The sequence below is a fragment of the Pan paniscus genome, chromosome 4, assembly GCF_029289425.2.
Source record: "Pan paniscus chromosome 4, NHGRI_mPanPan1-v2.0_pri, whole genome shotgun sequence".
NCBI classification, from domain to species: Eukaryota; Metazoa; Chordata; class Mammalia; order Primates; family Hominidae; genus Pan; species Pan paniscus.
In genome coordinates, this window is record NC_073253.2 from 105,124,942 (window position 1) to 105,133,329 (window position 8,388).

Here is an 8,388-nt window from a genome sequence, read left to right on the forward strand (position 1 = left end):
TCTTTGTTTGGTCTGAAACTCCCTCCTAGAACTGGAGACTCAGAGCCTTTGTGTTTCTTGGGATGGATTTTTCAGCCATATGCAGGACTGAAATAATTTCGGACCAGCTATATGGAAGTGAGTGTTCCAGAAAAATCATGTGAGTCATTCATTTACGTATTCATCTTCCTAAATGAATTTTCTAAGTGCAGTTAATAAGATTACTTTGAGGTTAAAATATATTTTCTTAAGTAAAATCTGCAAATTCATCCTTACTGAATTTGTGGGGTACCTTTAAGAGGAGCCTGAAGGCAATCAGTTTTCACTTTTGCATTGTGCCATCAATGAACATTAACTGAATTTATCATTTAAGCAGGGCAGTTGTGCCAGGCTCTGAGAGAGGGGGATTCTAATAATCCTGCCCTCCTATTAGTAAGGGAGATAAATCCCAGTGCAGTTAAGGTGCCAGAAGATGAGAGCAAGAGGGTCACATTAGTGGCACAAATGACAAATCCTCTGGGAGTACAGAGGAAGGAGACTTTCCTTCCATCTGGAATGATGAGGAGGGAAGGCAAGGAGGTAGGAGAATTAGAGCTGAGCCTGAAGGATAAGTGTATCACCAACTGGGTGTGTGAGAGGAGGGTGACTTGAAACCAACAGCACAAAGGCAAGAAATCTCATTTCTCATGGAAGTTTCATGAAGGGAAATTATTGGAAGTTTGGCTGGAAGTGTTTTTGATTAAAGACTGCCATCCGCATGTAGATCTGTGGCTGCCTTATGGCCGCAAAGGCAGATTGAGTAGTTTTGACAGAGACTGTGTGGCCTGCAAAGCTGAACATATTTACTAATGTTCCTTTACAGAAGAGTCACTGCCATCTTGTCTCTCTGTAGAGGTTGGGTTCTTAACACTATCCTTCCACTTCAGATGGAAGTCCTAAAGCTGTCACTTCAGGGAGTATTTTTATTACAAAAGAGAATGGAAATGATGCAACAGTAATGGAGAGAACACCAGATTGGGATCTGGTGATCTTGATTTCAGTCTCAAATTCTGCAAAAGTAGCTGTGGGACCTTGGAGGAGTCACTATACCTCCTAAGAACTCTTTTTCCTGGTCTACTGATTAAAGCCACACTGCCAACTTTCCAAATTAGAAGGTTTCCTAAACACTTTTTCTGGTTGCAAAAAACTATTTTAGCAGATGAAATAAAATGCATTTTAACTGGTTCTCCATGGCAACGCTTACAGCTCTTTCCAGTAACCTTTTGAAGTCTGACTTCTCCATGTTGTGCTTATGGCATCTTTGGGTAGATAGATATTTGGGGATGGGAAAAAAATGATCTGTTTAATGCAAAACTTACTTTGATTTTGTTTTGGTTTTGTAAATGCCGGGGTTTCCTTTCCCAGAAACAACATAAACCTGAAAAAAAAGAACCTGAAACTTTATCTGGGGTGGTTAAAGCCCCAATTTTAAGAGTAATCTGAAAAATCTTGAAAGGATTACATGAAAATAGCTGAGTTTTGACCAGGGAACCAGCAACCACAGCTCATAAATGCCTTTGGCTTCAGATCAGTGTGGGGACCTGCAGAAGAGGAGATTCTCTTCAATTGAAGTACTAAGAGGAGAAATGTTTTTAGATCTCAAGAAATCTTAGTTTTTGGCTATCTGTGGTTAAAAATCAGTCCTGGTGTATCTTTGCCCTGAAAGATTAAGGGAAAGAACTGCTTAGGAAAATATAATGACTGCTTGGTAAGAAGTGCCTGAGCAATGACTTCCACATAGGGTGGACTTGCTAAGGTGTCTGGCGACAGGACCTTCACCTTGTTCCACAATGCATCGTGGTGGTTTGAAGCAGGAAGCATGTGTAGTTTGGTGATGCTGTCTTGACTCTTCAATTTAGAGTATGAAGATTTGGAGTGGGAGCAGAGAGGAAGTAATTAAATGTATATCTTTTTAAAATACAACCTCAGTCAAGTTTGAATCTGACAGAAGTTATGTGTATATTTTAGGAATAGCAAAATGTCAGAACTTCAAGCCCATCATTTGAGAGTGAGCTCCCATTTGGCTAATTCCACGGTGTCCTGTTGAGTCTCAGGTTGGTAAAGCACTGCAAGCACAGAGCCCGTTTACAGTTACTTCCTCTTAGGATACAGGGCACAGGTAGCGACTTGAGTGGTGGCTCCTGAAAAGATATCTCCATGCCCTAATCCATTAAATCTGTGAATGCAGCCTTACTTGGAAAAAGGGCCTTATGCGTATGTGATTAAGTTAAGACCGTGACAGGCTATCATCTGGATTATCTAGGTGGGCCATAAATCCAATAACAAACATCCTTATCGGAGGCAGAATAGGAGAAGACACAGAGAGGAGGCAACATGACCATGGCGGCAGCGCTGGGAGTGATGTGGCCGCGAGGTAAGGAATGCTGACAGCTACAGAAGCTGGAAGAGGCCAGGGAGGAGTCTCCCCTAGATTCTCCAGAGGGTATGTGGCCTGGCTGATAGCTTGATTTGCAACGTCTGGCATCCAGAACTGTGAGAGAATAAGTTTCTCTTTTTTCAACTACCCAGTTTGTGGTAATTTGTTACAACAGCCTCAGGAAACAAATCTAGTACCCAAAATACATTCATCCAACCCATCCCACGGCCCCTGTGGAGAAGCACATCAGAGCTTTCCCCACCTCCCTGTGATCTTGCCAGAGAATAAAGGGCTGAGGGACTGTGCTGACTCCTGATAGACAAGGTGGTGTGCCAGGATGACAGAGGCACAGAACTAGCCAAGAACCACTCTAGTATTGGATTCATTTGGCGGGACTACTTATTCCACCTGCTTGGAATAAAAACAGGAAGATGTTTTCATTGATTTGCCTCCATTTACCACAGAATGTTACTCATCCAGTTCCAGTTGATTTGAGTCATCTTGTCAAGAAGAAATAACTGGATACTTGTCAATAGTAGGGAATATGAATAATTTTCACTTCTCAGAAACTTTTAATTTTTAGGGCACTTTAAATACGCAGATCAATTTGCGCTCTCGAATCTCACAATGACTCTGTGAAGCAGGTCAGACAGGTATGATTATGAATCTTTTTAAGCTGTGCAACTTAAAGCTAACGAACAAAGCCAGATTGAAAGATAATTTTTCCTCATCCAGTGTCCTGCTTAAATGGCTTACTCACTCTGTGGGGAATGACTGATTGATTCAACAGAGAGTTGACAAATTGAAACCACATTTACCTGGAAATGTCCTTGCATGAGAATAGGGGGAAAAAAGTTTTAAACAGGAAAAATAGAGATACACCCTACCACACGCTGAAACACACGTATATTATACATCTATTCTGCCTAGAATATAATAAAGATTGCATTGCACATTGGTGGTAAAGAGGTAGATCACTCAATAAATAGTATAGTCTTCATATGGAAAAAATTAAATTGTTTATGTACCTTAAACAGATAGAAAAAAATTTATAGATTAGATATTTAATTGCAAATATATATATACATAATAGAAAAAATACAGGAAATGTGTTTTAATGACTTGGGAGTGGAGAAGGCCTTTCTATGCATAAAATGAACTTAAGAGCTGCAAAGAAAAATAGACAAATTTGGTTATAAAAATTAAAAATGATGTGGTCAAAGATGCTATAATAAAGTTAACAGAAAAACCAAACAATATACCGTGGTAAATATTTGCAAAATATATGCTATTTATTAATTATATTCAGCAAACAGTTTTGGAGCACCAGATATGCACCAGACACCGCGGTCAGTGTTAGGCATTAAGCCCTGAATAAGATAAGCAGTCATCATGACCTCATGGACCTTGCTATCTAGCCTGCATTAACCAAGTACTTTTGAGTATAATGAGTATTATAAAGGTCAAGCTGGATGCAATGGGAAAGTGTGATGTGGATAAGTCTTGATAGGCAAGAGTTAGCATCTCTAAACAACTGACAGAAATCGATGAGAAAAATATTAACCTAGAAAAGTTGAAAAAAGATATGTACTGAAAATTCCCAAATGAAGAAATAATAGTTCACCAATAAACACAGGAAAAGATTTTATCCTTGTGAACAAAGATATTCAAATCAAAATGACATGTAATGTTTTACCTATCAGATTACTAAAGAATCAAATGAGTTACAATAGAAACTGCAGGTGATGAGAGGTAGGAACCTGGGCTTTCTCTCATTCTTTGTAGGAGTGTAAATTGTAGAAAATCGTATAATGCCTATCAAGACTTACAATTTAAAAATTGGTTTCTCTATTCAAAGTGTTATGGACTGAATGTTTGTGTTCCACCCCACAGCAAATTAATGTATTGAAGTCCTAACCCTCAATGCGATGGTATTTGGACACGCATCTTTGGAAGGTAATTAAGGAGGGATGAGGTCATGAGAGTTGGGGCTTGCATGATGAAATTATTGCTCTTATAGGAAGAGACACCAGATTTTTTTTTCTTTTTCTCCCTCTCCCTCCACTCTATCTTTCTCTGCCATGTGAGGACATACCCAGAAGTCCCGTCTGCAATCTAGGAAGAGAGTACTCACCAAATCGGTAGGCACCTTGATCTTAGACTTTCAGCCTCCCAAACTGTGAGAAATACATTCCTGTTGGTTAAGCCACCCAGTCTTTGGTCTTTTGCTATCACAGCCTGAGCAGACTAAGACATTGTTTGTATGTGTGTGTGTGTACGATTTAAAAGCAAGTAACAGGAGAAGTAAAAAAAAAAATGTAAGCACTGCAGTATCAATCAGAACATTATATTGGGGATTGGCAAACTCTACAGCCCATTGCCATATCAAGCCCACTGCCTGTTTTGGAAATAGAAAATATTGGAGCAGAGCCATACTCATTTGTTTATGTATTGTTTCTGGCTGTTTTTATGCTACAACAATAGACTTGAGTAACTGCAACAGAGACTGAATGGACTGCAAAGCCTAAAATATTTCTTATCTCTTCATTTGTTGACAGTTTGCCAATGCTTCTATTGAGATTAAAACCATAAACAACTTAAATATTCATTAATTATGTTTAATTAAAATTATTTTATATTCACAATGTGGAGTATTATGCAGCAATTGGTAGAGTCTTACATATAGACATGTAAATATGGCTTAAGATATTTTGTTAAATGAGAGTTATGGCTCAATATGTGTAGCATAATTCATTTATGTAAACAATATGTATAAAGAGAGATACATACATATGTATGCTACCATTTATAAAGTGCTAAAGTACTGCCCTAAGCATGTAACATAATTTGTCTTATTATATGATTTATTACATATAACAATTGTATGTGTTAGTAATATTATTTAATTTTAAATATTAAATAATGGTAATATTATTTACTATTTTGCAGAGAAGAAATTGAGGGTTAAAAGACTAATTTGTCTAGTCACATAGCTAGTAAGTGACAAAGTCAGAATGTGAATTCACACTTTTCACCACTGTACTGTGCATAAATGTTCAAAAAGGGTAAACACAAACAGTTTTTACTTGGGGAGTAAGGAAGATATTAGAAATGGAATTATAAGGGTCTTTAATTTTCTATTATTGTTTATTGTGTTTACTGGTAATAAATGATTGTTGTTAAAGATTCAAAGATGCTTCCACGTTGGAAAAAAAAGAATGTAGGAAATAATTTCATTAACTTTGTCAGAACTAAGTCAATGTTACTGTCAGTAAATTTCGATACTGTCACATTAATGCCAAATACATTGAAATTTGTCATTTAGGATCATTTTCTAATCATTTTAATTAAGAATGAAGAAATGATAGTTCACCAACAAACATATGAAAAAGATGTTTATCAGAAAACCCATTCAGTTTATAAATGAAGGAAAGAAAGCTATAACATCAATTATTTTTTAGGAAACTTGCGAAACAGGGAAAACTAAAATGTCAAAGTCTGGGGTAACCACCATGGATTCTCTAAGTTTGCATTATTCAAAGGGATATAATTTTCCTGCCATATCATTTGACAGGCATAGTTGTGGCCTGGCGGAAATAGGTTTACACTGAAAATAAATTAGATTGAATTAAATTAATGATCCGACTATAAATTTTGGCCCTGTCCTTTTACTAGCTAGGTCATTAAATAACAAATAAATTATTTAGTCTCTTGAAATTTTACTTTATATTTAAAATGAGGATGTTGGTCCCTAAATTTCTGGGTCTGCATACATTAAAGCTTCTAATACAACCAGCACATTACCAGTTATTTGCCATTTATTAAGCATCACTTAGTAGGTGCTTAATAAACACTGGCTATATCTACAGAGATAGAATTTAGACTGTCAAGTAGCAAGTTAAATTGGTCATCCCAGATATTTCTGTCCTCAGCTCTACTAGTCCAGAAGGAAAGTGGTTTTCTCCCACTCACTAGCACAAGCTGGCAACAGCACCATCCGGACTCAATGCTCATCACTATGGTAACAACCGTGGTCTCCCTGCTTCCTGCTCAGTGTTTATTCTTCCATTTTCTCCCCACCCCCCTCAGAGCCAGACTCAGCCTGTGGCTCCTACTCAGAAGGTTTTCTGAAAAGAATAGACAAATTATAGAAAACGGTAATTGGATATAATCTCTTTTTCCCTCAAAGTAAGATACCACTATGATCCACTTTTTTTTTTTTTTTTTTTTTTGGTAAAAGGAGCCTAACTAAATATAGTACCTCCATTCTTGTAACAACACATGATTCCTGTGTTTGATGGAGATAGAAACAGGAGGCATGCTTATTGATACTCACTTAATCCTCATGAATTTGCTCGCTAATCTTTAGAGCCCTACTGCCCGGGGGCATCCCATGGAGGGGATTGTGGGAGCAAAGACACAGATATAGGAATGCAGTTCGTGGATCTGAAGGTCCATGGGTCCACTGGCTTTGTAGGAAGAGTAGGTTGACAGGGGTGAGGAGGAGGAAGTAAGGCTGGAGTGCTAGACTGGGCCAAGTTGTAAGATAATTGATACTGTTAATCTTGTCCCTTTCCTAGGAAAAATCATCTCTCTTCATTATACCAAATTTCACTGTCAGGATCACTTAGGTCCTGCATTCCTTATGTTTCTATGATTGTAGCATCTGCAAGAGAACCAAATATATGTAAACTCAGTGATACTTGATCTTAAGCAGTTTGCCATCTATGGCCCTTGATGCAACAGTTATACTTGTATAACTTATTTTCTTAGCTTCCGGCTTTCCAAAAGCAGACCTATCTAGATAATTATTTTTACAGGAATAATATTTTTGCAAATGTTAAGTTGATGTTTTTCATTTTCAGAAATCATGTTGCTATGCAGCTCTGCACTTATTAAATCACTGGACTTCATTTCATGGGAGGTTGGAACAGAGAAGTCATTTCTTGGCCATCAATGGAAAACCATATTTTAAAAAATTCACAGTGAGAACATAATATTGAAATCCAGGCTTTGTTGAGAGGGGAAAAATATTGTTTAAATTTGCCAAAATTTCATTTACAAATCAAATGCTAAGCCTAGGGAATCTGGATCACTGAATTTTACTATAAGCCATTATGTAGAGAAGACCAATATATGCTGCAAGGGACATTTCTATCTAAGAATAGGGAAAGCCCCTTATATTTCTGAGAGGAGATGGTTGGGAGGAGTAAAGAGAAGAAAGACAAGCCATCAGACATGATTATGTCAGCTCTCTTGTCCCCTTGGGGTAGTAGTTGTTGGAAGATGTAGTAGAAACATGGTCCAGGACAGCAGGTATATCCCAGCTTGTGCTTCAGAGCATCCCACAGTTGGCGTGGCGCTGCATCTAACATGGTGCCAGATTGGATGGCAGAAATGGCTGAGTGAGCTGTCTAGAGGGCTGAGCTTTAGATATCACCTCATTTCTTCATATCCTCCAATATTCTGTATCCTTGACATGAATGGGAAATGGAAGAAGCAGTAGACCAGAAGAGGACTAAGGTTAGAAGGAAGAGGTCATGAATGTAGCTATGACTTCAGCAGAGATGCCAACATAGCATTTGAGGGAACCAGGTGGGACAAACCACACCTCTGTGGGCACCACCACTGTTTCCTGGGCACCAGACCAAACAAGCTACAACATGTCGGAGACCAGCAAGGACTCAGAGGCAGTATCTATCCCTAAGGACAAGTCATTTATTGTATGTGTGATACATAAGCATACCTGTATGTCCAGGTGCCAATTTGGAAAGTATGAGAGGAAGGGAATACTTAGAAGGAGCTTAAACTTTGAACTATCCAAAACTGAGGTATCTTTAAATAGCAAGTAGAGAATAAATAAAGTTATATTTTCACTCTGAGTGTATAACTTTTGAACCATAAACATCAACATTCTTAACCACATGGAGAAATTCCTGGAGGCCTTCTGAGGGAGTACATATATGTTTAGCCAAGTAACAGAGAAAACTTAG